A 23,549-nucleotide genomic window follows, 5' to 3' on the forward strand; every position below is an offset into this window, starting at 1 on the left:
CTGCTGGCCCTCTGTCCTTGCTGAGAAATCTTGTGTATTGCACCACACATAACTTATGGTAACTGACTTCTGCAGCGACAATCAGATCTCCTCGTGTGGACCAATATACTTTCATCTTTTTTCAGCTTGGCAGCTTCAATCAGACGTCCTGAAATATAATTTGAGGACTTAAGATGTGGGAGGAAACTTAATTGTTCTTAAACAAGCCAGAATGGCAAACAAAAATGATCAAATTTGATTTAGCTCATAACAAATGGCTTCGGTACCTACCTGCTGTGAGTGTTTAGGCTTGAACGAGTTTATCCCGCTTCGGCCCATGAACTCGGTTGAGGTAACGCGACTTTCTTGCAAATGATGCAAATACGTGGGAGGATATGGCCTTGTGAAGAGATTGGCAATGCCGATATTGATCGCAGACTCTTTTTTGGTGACGACATCACACCAGGCTTTTGAACAGAAGCATCTACTGCAGATACTTCAGTAGCTCCCTCAAAAGCGTGCAAGCATCGTTTCTTACTCGCAAGCTGTCGCTTTTTATCAGTGAACCGTCTGTAGCACGTTGGATGGTAACCAGCACTCGGTGGAATATCGGAGAAGTCAATGCAGGCATGACTGTGATAACGCGACTGGGCGATGTCACCACTTTCCCCGTCTAAATCTAACCATTTTCCTAAGCACTCGCGATATTTACCCAATCTAATCTCAGTAAATGGACACACATTCTGTTCTTGTACCGATGACAGATGCAAAACACACCATAAAGGCGACTTCTCCGTAGATTTTGCTCGGGACATGACCAAGTTCAGGCCGACGTGGAAGCTGCCATGGCAGTACAAGTAGTGCCCATGTTTACAAAAATACGGCTCCTGATTGGTTGCGGCTGATACTGCTGCGCCGGCTGGCCGACTTACCGGCCAACGTACGCAGTTAATCGCCGATTACACTTTGAAAAATGATGCATGTAACTTCTAATTAATGCTCAGACTTGGGCGTTGTTCACGCAGAGAACTTTTTACACAATATAGCAAATATCATTTGGACCATATTGTGAGTGAAAATAAGTCACACCCTTGTCATGGAACGAAACGGAACGATAGCGGCGGACAGCCCAGGGCCTAACAGGCTGACTGCAAAACTTCCTTCCATTGAAAGTATTGATTGTACTCTTCACAAAGGCGTACGTCGACATGCACAGGGCTTTCAATGTGGCTTACAATCACGTGCTCAGCCACTGCAGTGGATTCTTTGACAGGTCGACGTTTGACAGCAAATGGTGGAGATGAGCGCTTCATTGCGCAGGCAAGATCATGGGAAATGTTTTCTGCTCCAGCTGGACAATGCACCCGTCCGTCATAATTATTCCGAGCTGCAGTCATTCATTCATTCATTCATTCATATATTCTTATCACGGAACGAAACGGAACGATAGCGGCGGACAGCCCAGGGCCGAACAGGCTGACTGCAAAACTTCCTTCCATTGAAAGTATTGTTGCGGATCTCAGCGCCTGCCTTTTCCCCTTACCAAGGGGGGATTAGTCCCCTTGTCTTTGACTAGCCGACGGGACTCGGGACCGATGACGTCCTTCCTAGACAGCGCGAAGTAGGGTCGTAGGACTAATCACTAATACCGAATTACTCGCGCTGCCCAGAAACGAGGAAATAAGCCCCACACGAATCATGGGTGTTGGTGGATACGCCGAGCGGTAGCGAACCCGTGACCCGAGCCGTTATCAATGACTAGATCCCGATCCAAGCGGTTCGTAATCGTGCCACTCTTACCCAATGATGGAAATCACAGAAACGGTCGAATTGGAAGAAAAGGAATAATAAGATATATTTACACGATGTACAATGATTCAGCAGAAGAAGACACAGTGCAGTCCTTAAGCAGTCTTATACTTGTTCCCTGGACAAACGGGCCCGTTCACACTCAGACACACTCACACGGGGTTTGCAGATGAACAGGTCAGCACGTCCAGGGATGGCGTCCGGGCAGCTCTTCCTCCGGTCCCCAGCTCGCACCGCGAAGTAGATGAATGCAGCGGCCACGAGCTGTCGTTGGCGGGCACAGGATAATTGCGGGGAGAACGGTAGGGCTCGGCTCTGGCGGTTACACTGGCGGCTGCGTATGTAATAATTCAATAGGCGCTAACAATGCGCTCTTCGATTCCTTCCAGACCTCTTCGACACAAGTGCTTGTTCACGCGAGTCCTCCGTATCAGTCCTCTCTTCACGAGTCCTCTCTCATAACTCCGGGTCAGTCCTGTTCAAGGGCTTTGTCCGAAGACTTATATAGCCCTGCTCAGCGAACCTTCCAGCACTTGCTCGACGCCTCTTACCGCGCCCTATCGCGTCATGCCCTCAGAGCCCTGGTTGGCTGATGGCCCTTACCGTCACCGCCTCTGACGTGCTCCTCGATTCTGCCACACCCCGACCCAGCGCTCCTCCCTCTTTTCAGGCGTACCTCGTGTCACTGGGCTAGTTCGAGCGAACAAAGGGCAGCAAACGCTGCTGGCAGCCAAAGCGTAACAGACTGCGGGTAGCCAAAGCGTAACAAATTGAGGGATGCCAAATGGGGCGCGGAATCGATTATGCCCATGATGGAATTGGGGGGTGAATATTGATATATATAGTGCGATGCTAAATCAACATCTCAGAAAATGTCACGTTGTTAAATGCGATACAGTTGTAATAGTCATTTGTACAAAAATTAATCAAACTAAGATCCAAAAGGACCGTGCTTATTTGCTGGCCAAAGACAACAGCATCAAATCGTTATAAAGTAGATATTACATGTACTGGTTACGTGCCTCTTCGGGTAATGCGTCACACAATCATGAAGTTAAATGATAGAGTCAAAACGACCATTTGGGGGACCGGGGGGGGGGGGGGGTGGGGGGGAATGAGTCGTAATAAGCTTGAATAAGACAACCGCTACACAAACCCAGTTTTTTTTGTAGTTGAGGTCAAAGATTATTACAACAGGTGAGGCAACAGCAAAGTTTCCTGTTTATTAAGTAGTTATTAGGAAAAATGGGGGGGAGGGGCAGAGTCTTTGGACCAATGAAAACCTCCAACAGGTTAAACCTCAGGAATAGAATGGTCCATCTGCTTCTTCACCAGGCTGAAAGCCATCTTTTTCATAAGGTGATCGTAGACGTAGGACGGCATGATAGTCAATGTGATGATGCTACCCGAAGTCTGAAGAATTTCCGAAATTTGCATATCCTTGACACCAATGACATTCTGTCCATTGACTTCACAGAGATGGTGATCAATGGGTAGGCCGTTGCGTGCGGCGGACGTGTCATTGGCTATGGATGTGATTTTGCCATTCTTGAAAGTGAAGCCAACATAACCAGCGCTGCCCTTGTGCATTGTAATTGTTCGCTCAAAAGGCCTGTCTCGCACTGCCATGACGATGCTCTCTGCTGAAGCTTTTTTCAAGGCCTTGTGGGCCTTGTCAGCATCCCAGCCACAGCAATTTTGTCCATCAATCTGCAATACCTGGTCGCCAAATCGCAGACCGACAAGTGCGGCCGGCTTCCCAGCCTGGACCAGCTGTATGAAGATCCCCTTGTCGATCGCACGGAGGCGCAACCCAATCTTCTCTTCGCCATCCTTACACAATACGACTTCACGAATACCGTTCTGTGTCTCCGCACGCCGCAGGCCAATATCATTTCCAGTCACCGGAGCAACCATTTGATTCAAGCCCGATGGGCGCAAGGACAGTGGGCCGGCGGGATGCTGAACCACAAGCGGCATGTTCCTGCTAATTTCATCCGAAGTCAGGCTCAGTCCCATATACTCATCAAGTGTTGGATACAGTGAGGAGGTTTGTGCACCTGCAGCTCTTGGTTGAGGCGATAGTGCTCCATCAATTGCCGCCATGTTCTGCTGCTGGGCAAACTGCTCCTGTGCCTGCAGAGCCTGGTCCACCTTCATATCCTCCAAAGATGGATAAAGAGACATCTTGGAATCACACTCGCTCAGGGTTCGCGTAAACTCTGTCGTCTCTGGTACGCGGTTAAAGAATGTACTCTGTGAGGATTGCGATTAAAGAACAGGAAAGAACCTTCATTAAAGATCATTAAAGATCATTAAAGAACAGTTGGCGCAAAATGAAAGGACCTAAGCTCATTTCTTCACACAACGCAGATATTACTAGGGAAATGGCCTACTCTTACACATACTATGACATAACTAATACTCTAAGTGGGCCTACGTGTTGCTTGTGGACTAACTATGGAGGGCAAACCTTTAACCTTTAATGATGTCATATTTACAAATCTCAAAACCATATCAGTATTGATTGTACTCTTCACAAAGGCGTACGTCGACATGCACAGGGCTTTCAATGTGGCTTACAATCACGTGCTCAGCCACTGCAGTGGATTCTTTGACAGGTCGACGTTTGACAGCAAATGGTGGAGATGAGCGCTTCATTGCGCAGGCAAGATCCTAGGAAATGTTTTCTGCTCCAGCTGGACAATGCACCCGTCCGTAATAATTATTCCGAGCTGCAGTCATTCATTCATTCATTCATATATTCTTGTCATGGAACGAAACGGAACGATAGCGGCGGACAGCCCAGGGCCTAACAGGCTGACTGCAAAACTTCCTTCCATTGAAAGTATTGATTGTACTCTTCACAAAGGCGTACGTAGACATGCACAGGGCTTTCAATGTGGCTTACAATCACGTGCTCAGCCGCTGCAGTGGATTCTTTGATAGGTCGACGTTTGACAGCAAATGGTGGAGATGAGCGCTTCATTGCGCAGGCAAGATCATTACCTTCGCAAAAGCGGAAGGTTATGTTTTGATCGCTGTGTATTTATTTGTATGTCTGTGTGTGTGTGTGTGTGTGTATGTTATTCGCATAACTCAAAAAGTATTCAACTGAATTGCATGAAATTTGGTGGGATGATTGGTTATTATACGGGACACATTTGATTAGATTTTGGGAGCAATCGGGTCAAAGGTCAAGGTCAAGGTCACGAAAAGGTCAAAATCGTATTTTTACCATAGCGCGGTCAATTTTTATCCAATTGGCATGCAACTAATGCCAAAATGTTCAGAATTCAATGCCCGATCTTGTGATATACGACATGACCCAGTGAAGACATTACCCTTGTTAGCGGTTGGGGGTCAAAGGTCAGGGGGGTCACGACCTTGCAAAATGTGCGTTTTTTGTCATAACTCGGTCAATTCTTATCCGATTTGCATGAAATCAGCACCAAACTGTTCACTGTTCTGTTCCCTACACTCCCATGCCAAGTACAGAACAGTAGCTGCGGCGAAGGTATGCGCTCTACCGAGTGCCCGTTCTAGTTGGAAATGTTTTCTGCTGCAGCTGGACAATGCACCCGTCCGTCATAATTATTCCGAGCTGCAGTCATTCATTCATTCATTCATATATTCTTGTCACGGAACGAAACGGAACGATAGCGGCGGACAGCCCAGGGCCTAACAGGCTGACTGCAAAACTTCCTTCCATTGAAAGTATTGTTGCGGATCTCAGCGCCTGCCTTTTCCCCTTACCAAGGGGGGATTGGTCCCCTTGTCTTTGACTAGCCGACGGGACCCGGGACCTATGACGTCCTTCCTGGACAGCGCGAAGTAGGGTCGTAGGACTAATCACTAATACCGAATTACTCGCGCTGCCCAGAAACGAGGAAATAAGCCCCGCACGAATCACGGGTGTTGGTGGATACGCCGAGCGGTAGCGAACCCGTGACCCGAGCCGTTATCAATGACTAGATCCCGATCCAAGCGGTTCGTAATCGTGCCACTCTTACCCAATGATGGAAATCACAGAAATGGTCGAATTGGAAGAAAAGGAATAATAAGATTTATTTACACGACGTACAATGATTCAGCAGAAGAAGACACAGTGCAGTCCTTAAGCAGTCTTATACTTATTCCCTGGACAAACGGGCCCGTTCACACTCAGACACACTCACACGGGGTTTGCAGATGAACAGGTCAGCACGTCCAGGGATGGCGTCCGGGCAGCTCTTCCTCCGGTCCCCAGCTCGCACCGCGAAGTAGATGAATGCAGCGGCCACGAGCTCTCCACGTGTCGTTGGCGGGCACAGGATAATTGCGGGGAGAACGGTAGGGCTCGGCTCTGGCGGTTACACTGGCGGCTGCGTATGTAATAATTCAATAGGCGCTAACAATGCGCTCTTCGATTCCTTCCAGACGTCTTCGACACAAGTGCTTGTTCACGCGAGTCCTCCGTATCGGTCCTCTCTTCACGAGTCCTCTCTCATAACTCCGGGTCAGTCCTGTTCAAGGGCTTTGTCCGAAGACTTATATAGCCCTGCTCAGCGAACCTTCCAGCACTTGCTCGACGCCTCTTACCGCGCCCTATCGCGTCATGCCCTCAGAGCCCTGGTTGGCTGATGGCCCTTACCGTCACCGCCTCTGTCGTGCTCCTCGACTCTGCCACACCCCGACCCCGTGCTCCTCCCTCTTTTCAGGCGTACCTCGTGTCACTGGGCTAGTTCGAGTGAACAAAGGGCAGCGAACGCTGCTGGCAGCCAAAGTGCAACAAACTGCGGGTAGCCAAAGCGTAACAAATTGAGGGATGCCAAATGGGGTGCGGGATCGATTATGCCCATGATGGAATTGGGGGGTGGCGCAAAATGAAAGGACCTAAGCTCATTTCTTTACACAACGCAGATATTACTAGGGAAATGGCCTACTCTTACACATACTATGACATAACTAATACTCTAAGTGGGCCTACGTGTTGCTTGTGGACTAACTATGGAGGGCAAACCGTTAACCTTTCATGATGTCATATTTACAAATCTCAAAACCGTATCAGTATTGATTGTACTCTTCACAAAGGCGTACGTCAACATGCACAGGGCTTTCAATGTGGCTGACAATCACGTGCTCAGCCACTGCAGTGGATTCTTTGACTGGTCGACGTTTGACAGCAAATGGTGGAGATGAGCGCTTCATTGCGCAGGCAAGATCCTAGGAAATGTTTTCTGCTCCAGCTGGACAATGCACCCGTCCGTCATAATTATTCCGAGCTGCAGTCATTCATTCATTCATTCATATATTCTTGTCATGGAACGAAACGGAACGATAGCGGCGGACAGCCCAGGGCCTAACAGGCTGACTGCAAAACTTCCTTCCATTGAAAGTATTGATTGTACTCTTCACAAAGGCGTACGTAGACATGCACAGGGCTTTCAATGTGGCTTACAATCACGTGCTCAGCCACTGCAGTGGATTCTTTGACAGGTCGACGTTTGACAGCAAATGGTGGAGATGACCGCTTCATTGCGCAGGCAAGATCATAGGAAATGTTTTCTGCTCCAGCTGGACAATGCACTCGTCCGTCATAATTATTCCGAGCTGCAGTCAGATCATTGATTCCGAGCCGAGTCGGCATCAGCAAATTTCGCCAGTACCTTCTTGGACATCATTTCACGATTCGCACTGATCACAAGCCGCTGATCAGTCTGTTTGGTCCAACTAAGGCAACGTCTGACACACTACAGACCAGGATTGTGCTGTCGACGCCGGCCAGATCCGCACCCACACTCGACGAGACCGCATTCTGTCCAGGCTGTGCAGCTTGGATGGCATTTGCTACCTGAGGGTGACCCAGCTTTTGCGGCTTTTAAAGCACGTAAAAACCAACTCAGCTTGGAAAATGGTTGCCTATTCTGGGGATGTCGTGTCGTGATCCCGGAAAATCTGCGTTCCAGGGTCATGGATGAAATCCATGACTGTCACCCCGGGATTGTGAAGACGCAGTCACTCGCTAAAAACTATGTGTCGTGCCGAATCTTGATGCTGATATCGAACATCATGTTTGACATTGTTACCGCTGCCACAGCGCCCGGAATACACCTGCGAAAGCGCCACTGCATCCCTGGAAATGGCCCAGCGAACCGTGGCATCACTTATATCTCGATTATGCCGGGCCGAGTAAAGGCAGCATGATTCTAATCATCACGGACGTGCACACAAAATGGATGGATGCCTATGTGACGCGTGGTACTACGTCAGCCATTGTCATCGAAGATAATCGGTTCATCATCGGTTCATCATCGCGGTACATCGGTTCACCAGACAATGACGCTGACATGAACGAGCAGCAGTTCCCAAGTGGAGAACCGCGAAGAACCGTGAGTTTCCAAGTGAAATCCACGACACACACGGGAACCAGGCGAATGGCTGGTGCGAGGTGAAATGGCGGACGGGCCCGTAATGGAGGCGTATCTGCTCTCCAGTGATGATTCACTTTCGGAACCAACAGCAAAACCCGTCTCGCAGGTTTATTGGCCACAGCAATAACGACACTGTCACAGGAATCCCTTTCCCGGGGAAACCAATATTCGCTCGTGACCAATGTTCACCAGCGTCCGCTCGACACCTCGAAGCAGTTAGGCCTTCCTTTCCCGATCTCATTCGAGCCGCTCCAGCCTCTTCTTCTTCTTCTCGCCCTCACCCATCTCGTTTTCCTTCTGAGACATTATTTTTACCTTTGAAGACAGTTATCTCCATTTCACACTCAAACTGTAACAATAATAGTACATGAAACTAAAAATGCTTCAAGTGGATGACAACCACAAAGACGGAAGTGACGAATCCGTAACACATACGCCTTCTCCATTCCAAAGGCCATTCTTTGCTCTGAACTTTGCTAAACTGGCCATCACTTTCCCTTCATCCAGATGAAGATGGCATGCCATAGCTGATATAACAACATAGGCAGCGTCTATCTGCTCTTCACTGAGAGTAGGCTTATCATGGTACTTTGGGTCCAGCATATAAGCTGCTGCATGAATTGGCTTCAGGCAAAAGTCCTGGCGTTTTTCAAGGAACCTCAGCACTGCCTGCTCTTCTGCTCTCTGTAATGGTGTTTGGGGAAGTGCAACTTTAACCGTTTCCACCAACTCAAAAAGGAGCCTTTGGACATGTGATAGAATTGCCTGGTCACCCTCGATCTCAGTAATTGCATTTGCAATTGGTTCAAGCATCTTCAGGCTGTTGACAATACGTGCCCAAAACACATCATTGTCAAGAAGAATCTTGCTGATATCAGCATCTATCTCCAATGAATCCATGATAGCCAACTCTTGTAGGGACTCCTTGCCATCAATAAGGCTGTTGTATATGATTACAACTGCACCCCATCTGGTTTTGCTGGGCAATTTCAAAGATGTACTTTTCTTTTTGTTGCTCTGCTTTGAAGTGAAAGTGGCTGATACAACCTGTCGCTTCTTGACATTTTTCACCACTTTCTTAGCTTTCTTGTACAGGGTTTGCATTGTTTTTAAGTCCATGATATCACCAAGACTCAGCCCGTGGGCTGCGCAGCCAATAGGCGTTATGTGAGCGTATGCCTCTTCAACTGTGGCCCAGGCTGTTTTCATGTTTGCTGCATTGTCTGTGATAACTGCAAATACTTTGGCCGGTCCAAGCTCAGTAATGACCTTTTTCAACTCATCAGCTATGTATTGGCTAGTATGCCTTTTGTCTTTTGTGTCTGTGCTTTTGAAAAACACTGGTTGCGGTGTGGAGACGATGTAGTTGATAATGCCTTTGCCACGGATATTGGACCATCCATCAGAAATCACTGGCTTAGTGGTTAGGGTGCCGGCTTGGGGTCCTAGGATCCTGGGTTCGAATCCTGGTCGATCGCTGAATTAACGCCAGGGGGCCTGTCATCTTTCCGAGGTCGGCAAATTGAGTACCAGTTCACTGGTAATTCCCTGTGTGTCGCAAGAGTCGACTAACAGGTTTGGTGGCAGGAAGGGAATCCGGCCGTAAAACATTGCTTCAAAAAGGGGACCATGGTGTCCGAAAAAGGCCAACCCCTGCTTTGCAGGGAAAAATGGCCTCTAAAGGTGGTTCTTTTCATCAGAAATCACTGCAACACAGTCGGCACTTTCTATTGTCTCATTTACCTTGCCCTGAACACGAACATACTCTGCTTCCATCAGATGTGTAGACAGTGCATACCTTGTTGGAAGGGAATATGCAGGACGGCGGATGTTGTTGAATCGTTGCCAATACACATTTGATGTAAGCATGAGGGGAGAGCCAGTTGCATAGATGGCACGGGCCAGACATTCATCTGCCTTTTGTTGTGTGGCTTCATCAATTGAATAAAAAAAGAATCCCTGTTTGGCTGTTGAAGTGGATGCACCAGTAGAAATGGATGCATCATCAGCTGTAGTGGATTGAGAGGACAGACAGGGGGATGAAGGAGTTGAAGTGGATGCAGCAGCTGAGGCAGATGGACAAGATGCTGTAGCGGCTTTCGGTTTGACGAGTAGCTGTTGTATCTGTTTTGTTTTTTTCATGTTCTGTGGAAACTTTTTCACATGATTCTGTTGCTTGGTAGCATTTTTCACATACTGCTGAGAACAGTACTTGCAGAGGTACAGCTCTTTTCCTTCTTTCTTCACCAAGGCGAAATGTTTCCATACATCTGATGGTACATGAGGCATTCTGTAAAAACAGAAGAAACATACTAAGTATTCCAGATGAAAGATACAGTGTAGAATCAAAGCTTAAATTCAGATGATTTTACCTGGTAGCTACATTTTCATGTGTGGGAAAATCAATTTAAAGAAATAGTTAATAAACAAAGACTTACCTCACTTAAAACTGGGTCCAGGGTGAAATAACACCAATCATCTACAGTGCAGGTGTTATGCAAACTCAGCCAATAGGAATAGCAGCTCTGAAGGTAAATACAGCAGCTTTATGTCCAACTTGTAGTTGTACTCAACCTTGGAGCTACTTAGTGAACAGAGTGAGGTTTAAAATCAAGAAATGGAAAATCTCACTTTCTGAAATTACTATTCACTGGATGGGTGAATTCCCATGGCTCTGACTGTATCTAATTATAGACCTTATAAAATGATAGATGAGAAGGGGGTATGCCAAAATGACACATTCATATTCTTTAAGATAGAGACATTCCAGCCAAATCACAAAGTAAATTTGGGAGCAGTTCACATTACCAGTCATGGCATCATCATTTGAAACAAATGTTACCCTGTATACATTGTGTATACAGTGGTACATCATTCACACGTATCCTATATTTGAGCCAATTAAGCTATATGAAGGCTCTCGGCAGCCCACAAAGCATGTGAAAACTCTTTTATTTATGTGGAGTAATATAGAACACAATAATGTTGTTGCTTTCTAACAAAAATAACATTATTTTTCCATTTCTAAGATAAAATGAAAATTCCCAAAATTTCCAACCCATTGAAAATTCCCGAAACTTTCCATGGAAAGTTTCTGACCCTTTGCAACCCTAATTCGTCGTGCTGTTATATATACCTGTTAGGACAGAAAGAGATCAATGTTAGCAAACCACCACCATTATACATGCATAATTTAGTATAAATATTGGTCATGCCGGCAATATCATGCTGTCGGGAAGTGACAATGATAAATTATATGGTTTAAATGGCTTCCTGGACCCTGAAAACATAGGTGTAGACACCAAGATTAACCTTCTAGCACCAATAATAAGGAAGTAATGGGGTATTTATGATTGGCGACAAAGTCGCCTGGCGGCCATTTTGTTTTTGGCCCGTAAAAATCTTTCCCCAAGGGTGCCAAAGTGGCACCCGGCTGATTCCTGCTCAGGACATGCCAAAGTACCAGAATCAACCATAAAACGTCATCCATACTGCAAAAAAATTTTTTCTGAAATTCCACTGGACAAGACTGCTCATCAACAGGAACAATAACTTTGATAGCACAACGGATTGCACCAGGAGCCAAATTATAGAACCTCGAGACCAAGTCTTTCGGTATTGTGCAAATTCTGTTCTTGTGACAGTCTGCCACATCATGGTTCGCATCCGGATGCCCTCTTAAGTGAATGATCTCTGTGCGACCATGGTCAATAAATAAACATTCAAGTTGAAGAACAGAGTCCATTGGTACTGACTCTTCATGCCCAGTGTAATTTTTCTCACAGTTTTCCAATTATTGTTGTGACCCAACTCCAGGCTGCGCACAGAGTGTAGACTCTGCCTCTTCATACTTGGTCAACCCATTCATTATTTCAAGATCCGGTTCTTCCTCCGTCTTGGCTTCCTCCAAACAGTGACGTCCATGTAGTTCCATTTCATCTCTCACTTTGGTCAAGGCCAATATACAAGCACGGTACCAAGAGTCATCAATCAAACTCCGCACACACACAGTAACTGTCCGAGAGCAATGGAGTCAGGCAGATGAGCGACTCTCCCACATAGGCCGTGGGCAGTCCCTATGAAAAGGCCCTAAAAACACTTTTCGTTCTGAGGAAGGGGTGCGAGGTGAACTTTGGGCTGCTGGTAGACACGTATATGGTGGACATTAGGACAAAAGTTCTCCACGAGATCTTGGCCCAATTAGGCACATTGAGCTGTTGAAGTTGGTCGCCAGGGTGCGAAAAGTGGCATTTTCGCATTTTTCCCATTTTGGTAATCGTCTTTCTCCACGAATATATATCTCCCAAGCCTCAACTCTATGGGGCCGTCAGATACTAGAACATATATCACGAATCAGAAGTATCGACCATGTAAACATTTTATTGTCAAGATAATGAAAACTGCAACAAGGTGCATCATTCAGAAAAAGCGATTTTTAAGGATTTCCCTCATTTTTACGAGTCTGTATCTACCTCCAATACCGACCGAGATGTCTGAAATGACTGAAGCCAACAGCACGTACGACTATCTTCCACTTTTGGAAACATCGTGGTCCTGGGGTGGCCAATGTGGAAATTATAAAGGATGCAAATCGGTACTTTAGCCCGAGCGCGATCAAATCTTTTTGATTAGCACTAATTAGCTCGACATTGACAAGGCTTCATCTTCCACATCGACTGACCTAGAGATTTGAAACTGCGCATACCGATACAACCACTTGCTTACTTAACATGAATGGAATACTGCCATCGTACTCCGACAGTAATTAGGCACTTCGTCATTAAAAGACGGATACCATTCTCATCTTATACATGTATGACACTTTCTGTGCAGACAGAAATGGAAATTAGAACAGTGAAGCTGTTAACTAACCTACACCAGATTCCACTAAGGGAAGACGACACAGAATCATCTTCACAAAATTACTAATTAAGCCTTAATTATCTTCCTGTGACTGATTAAGCCATGTATCACAATCTGTCAATCTCACTTAAACAGTTAAACTAGTCTCATGACGGACAACAGTTTTCCGTGATGCACAATGACCAAGTTTGTTCATCATGTTCAGTAACTGGGATGACCCTGTCAAATGACGAATGGTCATACCCAAACACAGAGACTTGGGTGTTTCCTTTTTACCTTTGGATGCAAGCAGGATAATGTCCTGGCAGAGTGAAAATATTTTCAGCTCTACATCCTCGGGTACGCGGACAAAATCTTCAAGGGCTGGTTCATCACTAGCCCCAACAACCCAAGCTAAGAAGTTGTATATAGCTACTGGGACCATACCCTTGACAGCAGATAGACCAAGGTCAGATGCAAAAGGTGGCCAAGGACACTGAAGTCCAGGAGATACATTTACTTCTGCTTTGAGGAACAAACCTGCATTATAAATAATGCGGACAATATCAGCATCAATCTCCCGACCTGATGTGGGCACTGCATTGCTCTGACGGGTTGGTCGGCTGGATGAAGGACCTGCACCAGTGCCAATGTCACAGTCACTCACTTCAGCAGCACTTGTCTCAGACTCACTACTGTCAGATGATTCTGATGCACACTGACTGGCCACTGTTGTTGCTGTAAACGTGTCTGTAAACACCAGCAGTGACTTATTCCGGCGTGGTGGTTGATGAAAAATTAGTTGTGGAAACGTCTGCATTAGTGGAGATTTCATGCGATCATTCCTGGAAAAGATAAAATATGTTGGGCATTTCCACATCATTACACAACTTTAAAATTTGCAGTGAAGTGGCAGCATGAGCAAGCATACACACTCAAACTACACTCACCTCATATTTGACAATATGACACCATGATGTTTTTTCACCATTTTTGTGAATGTATCCACAAGCTTTGTTGGCCTGAATACTTCTCCATTGTTGATGATTCTTGTCTGGATCACATCTTGGCACAACATTCTATAAGCTTCTTCATACAAGATGCTGTGAGAAAAGAAAAAATAAATAAGGTCCCACATGAAGAAATGATAAGGAATTATTTCACACAAGTGATGTGATATGTAGTCATACCTTTCATTTTGAGGTGTACTGACTGCTGGCCCTCTGTCCTTGCTGAGAAATCTTGTGTATTGCACAAAACATAATTTATGGTAACTGACTAATGCAGCGACGCAATCAGATCTCCTCATGTGGACCAATATACTTTCATCTTTTTTGAGCTTGGCAGCTTCAATCAGACGTCCTGAAATATAATTTGAGGACTTAAGATGTGGGAGGAAAATTAATTGTTCTTAAACAAGCCAGAATGGCAAATAAAAATGATCAAATTTAATTTAGCTCATAACAAATGGCTTAGGTACCTACCTGCTGTGAGTGTTTCGGCTTGAACGAGTTTATCCCGCTTCGGCCCATGGACTCGGTTGAGGTAACGCGACTCTTTCTTGCAAATGATGCAAATACGTTTGAGGATATGGCCTTGTGAAGAGATTGGCAATGCCGATCTTGATCGCAGCCTCTTTTTTGGTGACAACAGCACACCAGGCTTTTGAACAGAAGCATCTACTGCAGATACTTCAGTAGCTCCCTCAAAAGCATGCAAGCATCGTTTCTTACTCGCAAGCTGTCGCTTTTTATCAGTGAACCGTCTGTAGCACGTTGGATGGTAACCAGCACTCGGTGGAATATCGGAGAAGTCAATGCCAGCATGACTGTGATAACGCGACCGGGCGATGTCACCACTTTCCCCGTCTAAATCTAACCATTTTCCTTAGCACTCGCGATATTTACCCCATCTAATCTCAGTAAATGGACACACATTCTGTTCTTGTACCGATGACAGATGCAAAACACACCATAAAGGCGACTTCTCCGTTGATTTTGCTCGGGACATGACCAAGTTCAGGCCGACGTGGAAGCTGCCATGGCAGTACAAGTAGTGCCCATGTTTACAAAAATACGGCTCCTGATTGGTTGCGGCTGATACTGCTGCGCCGGCTGGCCGACTTACCGGCCAACGTACACAGTTAATCGCCTGTTACACTTTGAAAAATAGTGCGTGTAACTCCTCATTAATGCTCAGACTTGGGCGTTGTTCACGCGGAGAACATTTTACACAATACAGCAAATATCATTTAGACCATATTGTGAATGAAAATAAGTCGCACCCTTGTCTCGGAACGAAACGGAACGATAGCGGCGGACAGCCCAGGGCCTAACAGGCTGACTGCAAAACTTCCTTCCATTGAAAGTATTGATTGTACTCTTCACAAAGGCGTACGTAGACATGCACAGGGCTTTCAATGTGGCTTACAATCACGTGCTCAGCCACTGCAGTGGATTCTTTGACAGGTCGACGTTTGACAGCAAATGGTGGAGATGACCGCTTCATTGCGCAGGCAAGATCATAGGAAATGTTTTCTGCTCCAGCTGGACAATGCACTCGTCCGTCATAATTATTCCGAGCTGCAGTCAGATCATTGATTCCGAGCCGAGTCGGCATCAGCAAATTTCGCCAGTACCTTCTTGGACATCATTTCACGATTCGCACTGATCACAAGCCGCTGATCAGTCTGTTTGGTCCAACTAAGGCAACGTCTGACACACTACAGACCAGGATTGTGCTGTCGACGCCGGCCAGATCCGCACCCACACTCGACGAGACCGCATTCTGTCCAGGCTGTGCAGCTTGGATGGCATTTGCTACCTGAGGGTGACCCAGCTTTTGCGGCTTTTAAAGCACGTAAAAACCAACTCAGCTTGGAAAATGGTTGCCTATTCTGGGGATGTCGTGTCGTGATCCCGGAAAATCTGCGTTCCAGGGTCATGGATGAAATCCATGACTGTCACCCCGGGATTGTGAAGACGCAGTCACTCGCTAAAAACTATGTGTCGTGCCGAATCTTGATGCTGATATCGAACATCATGTTTGACATTGTTACCGCTGCCACAGCGCCCGGAATACACCTGCGAAAGCGCCACTGCATCCCTGGAAATGGCCCAGCGAACCGTGGCATCACTTATATCTCGATTATGCCGGGCCGAGTAAAGGCAGCATGATTCTAATCATCACGGACGTGCACACAAAATGGATGGATGCCTATGTGACGCGTGGTACTACGTCAGCCATTGTCATCGAAGATAATCGGTTCATCATCGGTTCATCATCGCGGTACATCGGTTCACCAGACAATGACGCTGACATGAACGAGCAGCAGTTCCCAAGTGGAGAACCGCGAAGAACCGTGAGTTTCCAAGTGAAATCCACGACACACACGGGAACCAGGCGAATGGCTGGTGCGAGGTGAAATGGCGGACGGGCCCGTAATGGAGGCGTATCTGCTCTCCAGTGATGATTCACTTTCGGAACCAACAGCAAAACCCGTCTCGCAGGTTTATTGGCCACAGCAATAACGACACTGTCACAGGAATCCCTTTCCCGGGGAAACCAATATTCGCTCGTGACCAATGTTCACCAGCGTCCGCTCGACACCTCGAAGCAGTTAGGCCTTCCTTTCCCGATCTCATTCGAGCCGCTCCAGCCTCTTCTTCTTCTTCTCGCCCTCACCCATCTCGTTTTCCTTCTGAGACATTATTTTTACCTTTGAAGACAGTTATCTCCATTTCACACTCAAACTGTAACAATAATAGTACATGAAACTAAAAATGCTTCAAGTGGATGACAACCACAAAGACGGAAGTGACGAATCCGTAACACATACGCCTTCTCCATTCCAAAGGCCATTCTTTGCTCTGAACTTTGCTAAACTGGCCATCACTTTCCCTTCATCCAGATGAAGATGGCATGCCATAGCTGATATAACAACATAGGCAGCGTCTATCTGCTCTTCACTGAGAGTAGGCTTATCATGGTACTTTGGGTCCAGCATATAAGCTGCTGCATGAATTGGCTTCAGGCAAAAGTCCTGGCGTTTTTCAAGGAACCTCAGCACTGCCTGCTCTTCTGCTCTCTGTAATGGTGTTTGGGGAAGTGCAACTTTAACCGTTTCCACCAACTCAAAAAGGAGCCTTTGGACATGTGATAGAATTGCCTGGTCACCCTCGATCTCAGTAATTGCATTTGCAATTGGTTCAAGCATCTTCAGGCTGTTGACAATACGTGCCCAAAACACATCATTGTCAAGAAGAATCTTGCTGATATCAGCATCTATCTCCAATGAATCCATGATAGCCAACTCTTGTAGGGACTCCTTGCCATCAATAAGGCTGTTGTATATGATTACAACTGCACCCCATCTGGTTTTGCTGGGCAATTTCAAAGATGTACTTTTCTTTTTGTTGCTCTGCTTTGAAGTGAAAGTGGCTGATACAACCTGTCGCTTCTTGACATTTTTCACCACTTTCTTAGCTTTCTTGTACAGGGTTTGCATTGTTTTTAAGTCCATGATATCACCAAGACTCAGCCCGTGGGCTGCGCAGCCAATAGGCGTTATGTGAGCGTATGCCTCTTCAACTGTGGCCCAGGCTGTTTTCATGTTTGCTGCATTGTCTGTGATAACTGCAAATACTTTGGCCGGTCCAAGCTCAGTAATGACCTTTTTCAACTCATCAGCTATGTATTGGCTAGTATGCCTTTTGTCTTTTGTGTCTGTGCTTTTGAAAAACACTGGTTGCGGTGTGGAGACGATGTAGTTGATAATGCCTTTGCCACGGATATTGGACCATCCATCAGAAATCACTGGCTTAGTGGTTAGGGTGCCGGCTTGGGGTCCTAGGATCCTGGGTTCGAATCCTGGTCGATCGCTGAATTAACGCCAGGGGGCCTGTCATCTTTCCGAGGTCGGCAAATTGAGTACCAGTTCACTGGTAATTCCCTGTGTGTCGCAAGAGTCGACTAACAGGTTTGGTGGCAGGAAGGGAATCCGGCCGTAAAACATTGCTTCAAAAAGGGGACCATGGTGTCCGAAAAAGGCCAACCCCTGCTTTGCAGGGAAAAATGGCCTCTAAAGGTGGTTCTTTTCATCAGAAATCACTGCAACACAGTCGGCACTTTCTATTGTCTCATTTACCTTGCCCTGAACACGAACATACTCTGCTTCCATCAGATGTGTAGACAGTGCATACCTTGTTGGAAGGGAATATGCAGGACGGCGGATGTTGTTGAATCGTTGCCAATACACATTTGATGTAAGCATGAGGGGAGAGCCAGTTGCATAGATGGCACGGGCCAGACATTCATCTGCCTTTTGTTGTGTGGCTTCATCAATTGAATAAAAAAAGAATCCCTGTTTGGCTGTTGAAGTGGATGCACCAGTAGAAATGGATGCATCATCAGCTGTAGTGGATTGAGAGGACAGACAGGGGGATGAAGGAGTTGAAGTGGATGCAGCAGCTGAGGCAGATGGACAAGATGCTGTAGCGGCTTTCGGTTTGACGAGTAGCTGTTGTATCTGTTTTGTTTTTTTCATGTTCTGTGGAAACTTTTTCACATGATTCTGTTGCTTGGTAGCATTTTTCACATACTGCTGAGAACAGTACTTGCAGAGGTACAGCTCTTTTCCTTCTTTCTTCACCAAGGCGAAATGTTTCCATACATCTGATGGTACATGAGGCATTCTGTAAAAACAGAAGAAACATACTAAGTATTCCAGATGAAAGATACAGTGTAGAATCAAAGCTTAAATTCAGATGATTTTACCTGGTAGCTACATTTTCATGTGTGGGAAAATCAATTTAAAGAAATAGTTAATAAACAAAGACTTACCTCACTTAAAACTGGGTCCAGGGTGAAATAACACCAATCATCTACAGTGCAGGTGTTATGCAAACTCAGCCAATAGGAATAGCAGCTCTGAAGGTAAATACAGCAGCTTTATGTCCAACTTGTAGTTGTACTCAACCTTGGAGCTACTTAGTGAACAGAGTGAGGTTTAAAATCAAGAAATGGAAAATCTCACTTTCTGAAATTACTATTCACTGGATGGGTGAATTCCCATGGCTCTGACTGTATCTAATTATAGACCTTATAAAATGATAGATGAGAAGGGGGTATGCCAAAATGACACATTCATATTCTTTAAGATAGAGACATTCCAGCCAAATCACAAAGTAAATTTGGGAGCAGTTCACATTACCAGTCATGGCATCATCATTTGAAACAAATGTTACCCTGTATACATTGTGTATACAGTGGTACATCATTCACACGTATCCTATATTTGAGCCAATTAAGCTATATGAAGGCTCTCGGCAGCCCACAAAGCATGTGAAAACTCTTTTATTTATGTGGAGTAATATAGAACACAATAATGTTGTTGCTTTCTAACAAAAATAACATTATTTTTCCATTTCTAAGATAAAATGAAAATTCCCAAAATTTCCAACCCATTGAAAATTCCCGAAACTTTCCATGGAAAGTTTCTGACCCTTTGCAACCCTAATTCGTCGTGCTGTTATATATACCTGTTAGGACAGAAAGAGATCAATGTTAGCAAACCACCACCATTATACATGCATAATTTAGTATAAATATTGGTCATGCCGGCAATATCATGCTGTCGGGAAGTGACAATGATAAATTATATGGTTTAAATGGCTTCCTGGACCCTGAAAACATAGGTGTAGACACCAAGATTAACCTTCTAGCACCAATAATAAGGAAGTAATGGGGTATTTATGATTGGCGACAAAGTCGCCTGGCGGCCATTTTGTTTTTGGCCCGTAAAAATCTTTCCCCAAGGGTGCCAAAGTGGCACCCGGCTGATTCCTGCTCAGGACATGCCAAAGTACCAGAATCAACCATAAAACGTCATCCATACTGCAAAAAAATTTTTTCTGAAATTCCACTGGACAAGACTGCTCATCAACAGGAACAATAACTTTGATAGCACAACGGATTGCACCAGGAGCCAAATTATAGAACCTCGAGACCAAGTCTTTCGGTATTGTGCAAATTCTGTTCTTGTGACAGTCTGCCACATCATGGTTCGCATCCGGATGCCCTCTTAAGTGAATGATCTCTGTGCGACCATGGTCAATAAATAAACATTCAAGTTGAAGAACAGAGTCCATTGGTACTGACTCTTCATGCCCAGTGTAATTTTTCTCACAGTTTTCCAATTATTGTTGTGACCCAACTCCAGGCTGCGCACAGAGTGTAGACTCTGCCTCTTCATACTTGGTCAACCCATTCATTATTTCAAGATCCGGTTCTTCCTCCGTCTTGGCTTCCTCCAAACAGTGACGTCCATGTAGTTCCATTTCATCTCTCACTTTGGTCAAGGCCAATATACAAGCACGGTACCAAGAGTCATCAATCAAACTCCGCACACACACAGTAACTGTCCGAGAGCAATGGAGTCAGGCAGATGAGCGACTCTCCCACATAGGCCGTGGGCAGTCCCTATGAAAAGGCCCTAAAAACACTTTTCGTTCTGAGGAAGGGGTGCGAGGTGAACTTTGGGCTGCTGGTAGACACGTATATGGTGGACATTAGGACAAAAGTTCTCCACGAGATCTTGGCCCAATTAGGCACATTGAGCTGTTGAAGTTGGTCGCCAGGGTGCGAAAAGTGGCATTTTCGCATTTTTCCCATTTTGGTAATCGTCTTTCTCCACGAATATATATCTCCCAAGCCTCAACTCTATGGGGCCGTCAGATACTAGAACATATATCACGAATCAGAAGTATCGACCATGTAAACATTTTATTGTCAAGATAATGAAAACTGCAACAAGGTGCATCATTCAGAAAAAGCGATTTTTAAGGATTTCCCTCATTTTTACGAGTCTGTATCTACCTCCAATACCGACCGAGATGTCTGAAATGACTGAAGCCAACAGCACGTACGACTATCTTCCACTTTTGGAAACATCGTGGTCCTGGGGTGGCCAATGTGGAAATTATAAAGGATGCAAATCGGTACTTTAGCCCGAGCGCGATCAAATCTTTTTGATTAGCACTAATTAGCTCGACATTGACAAGGCTTCATCTTCCACATCGACTGACCTAGAGATTTGAAACTGCGCATACCGATACAACCACTTGCTTACTTAACATGAATGGAATACTGCCATCGTACTCCGACAGTAATTAGGCACTTCGTCATTAAAAGACGGATACCATTCTCATCTTATACATGTATGACACTTTCTGTGCAGACAGAAATGGAAATTAGAACAGTGAAGCTGTTAACTAACCTACACCAGATTCCACTAAGGGAAGACGACACAGAATCATCTTCACAAAATTACTAATTAAGCCTTAATTATCTTCCTGTGACTGATTAAGCCATGTATCACAATCTGTCAATCTCACTTAAACAGTTAAACTAGTCTCATGACGGACAACAGTTTTCCGTGATGCACAATGACCAAGTTTGTTCATCATGTTCAGTAACTGGGATGACCCTGTCAAATGACGAATGGTCATACCCAAACACAGAGACTTGGGTGTTTCCTTTTTACCTTTGGATGCAAGCAGGATAATGTCCTGGCAGAGTGAAAATATTTTCAGCTCTACATCCTCGGGTACGCGGACAAAATCTTCAAGGGCTGGTTCATCACTAGCCCCAACAACCCAAGCTAAGAAGTTGTATATAGCTACTGGGACCATACCCTTGACAGCAGATAGACCAAGGTCAGATGCAAAAGGTGGCCAAGGACACTGAAGTCCAGGAGATACATTTACTTCTGCTTTGAGGAACAAACCTGCATTATAAATAATGCGGACAATATCAGCATCAATCTCCCGACCTGATGTGGGCACTGCATTGCTCTGACGGGTTGGTCGGCTGGATGAAGGACCTGCACCAGTGCCAATGTCACAGTCACTCACTTCAGCAGCACTTGTCTCAGACTCACTACTGTCAGATGATTCTGATGCACACTGACTGGCCACTGTTGTTGCTGTAAACGTGTCTGTAAACACCAGCAGTGACTTATTCCGGCGTGGTGGTTGATGAAAAATTAGTTGTGGAAACGTCTGCATTAGTGGAGATTTCATGCGATCATTCCTGGAAAAGATAAAATATGTTGGGCATTTCCACATCATTACACAACTTTAAAATTTGCAGTGAAGTGGCAGCATGAGCAAGCATACACACTCAAACTACACTCACCTCATATTTGACAATATGACACCATGATGTTTTTTCACCATTTTTGTGAATGTATCCACAAGCTTTGTTGGCCTGAATACTTCTCCATTGTTGATGATTCTTGTCTGGATCACATCTTGGCACAACATTCTATAAGCTTCTTCATACAAGATGCTGTGAGAAAAGAAAAAATAAATAAGGTCCCACATGAAGAAATGATAAGGAATTATTTCACACAAGTGATGTGATATGTAGTCATACCTTTCATTTTGAGGTGTACTGACTGCTGGCCCTCTGTCCTTGCTGAGAAATCTTGTGTATTGCACAAAACATAATTTATGGTAACTGACTAATGCAGCGACGCAATCAGATCTCCTCATGTGGACCAATATACTTTCATCTTTTTTGAGCTTGGCAGCTTCAATCAGACGTCCTGAAATATAATTTGAGGACTTAAGATGTGGGAGGAAAATTAATTGTTCTTAAACAAGCCAGAATGGCAAATAAAAATGATCAAATTTAATTTAGCTCATAACAAATGGCTTAGGTACCTACCTGCTGTGAGTGTTTCGGCTTGAACGAGTTTATCCCGCTTCGGCCCATGGACTCGGTTGAGGTAACGCGACTCTTTCTTGCAAATGATGCAAATACGTTTGAGGATATGGCCTTGTGAAGAGATTGGCAATGCCGATCTTGATCGCAGCCTCTTTTTTGGTGACAACAGCACACCAGGCTTTTGAACAGAAGCATCTACTGCAGATACTTCAGTAGCTCCCTCAAAAGCATGCAAGCATCGTTTCTTACTCGCAAGCTGTCGCTTTTTATCAGTGAACCGTCTGTAGCACGTTGGATGGTAACCAGCACTCGGTGGAATATCGGAGAAGTCAATGCCAGCATGACTGTGATAACGCGACCGGGCGATGTCACCACTTTCCCCGTCTAAATCTAACCATTTTCCTTAGCACTCGCGATATTTACCCCATCTAATCTCAGTAAATGGACACACATTCTGTTCTTGTACCGATGACAGATGCAAAACACACCATAAAGGCGACTTCTCCGTTGATTTTGCTCGGGACATGACCAAGTTCAGGCCGACGTGGAAGCTGCCATGGCAGTACAAGTAGTGCCCATGTTTACAAAAATACGGCTCCTGATTGGTTGCGGCTGATACTGCTGCGCCGGCTGGCCGACTTACCGGCCAACGTACACAGTTAATCGCCTGTTACACTTTGAAAAATAGTGCGTGTAACTCCTCATTAATGCTCAGACTTGGGCGTTGTTCACGCGGAGAACATTTTACACAATACAGCAAATATCATTTAGACCATA

General features: G+C 45.4%; 1 pseudogene; it reads right to left on the reverse strand.

Moving 5' to 3' along the window:
* Positions 1-2,955: 2,955 nt before the first annotated feature.
* On the reverse strand, positions 2,956-4,068 carry LOC144890656 (syntenin-1 pseudogene; annotated as a pseudogene).
* Positions 4,069-23,549: the final 19,481 nt, after the last annotated feature.

This window comes from Myxine glutinosa, chromosome 2 (assembly GCF_964187855.1).
Source record: "Myxine glutinosa chromosome 2, kmMyxGlut1.1, whole genome shotgun sequence".
Classification (NCBI taxonomy): domain Eukaryota; kingdom Metazoa; phylum Chordata; class Myxini; order Myxiniformes; family Myxinidae; genus Myxine; species Myxine glutinosa.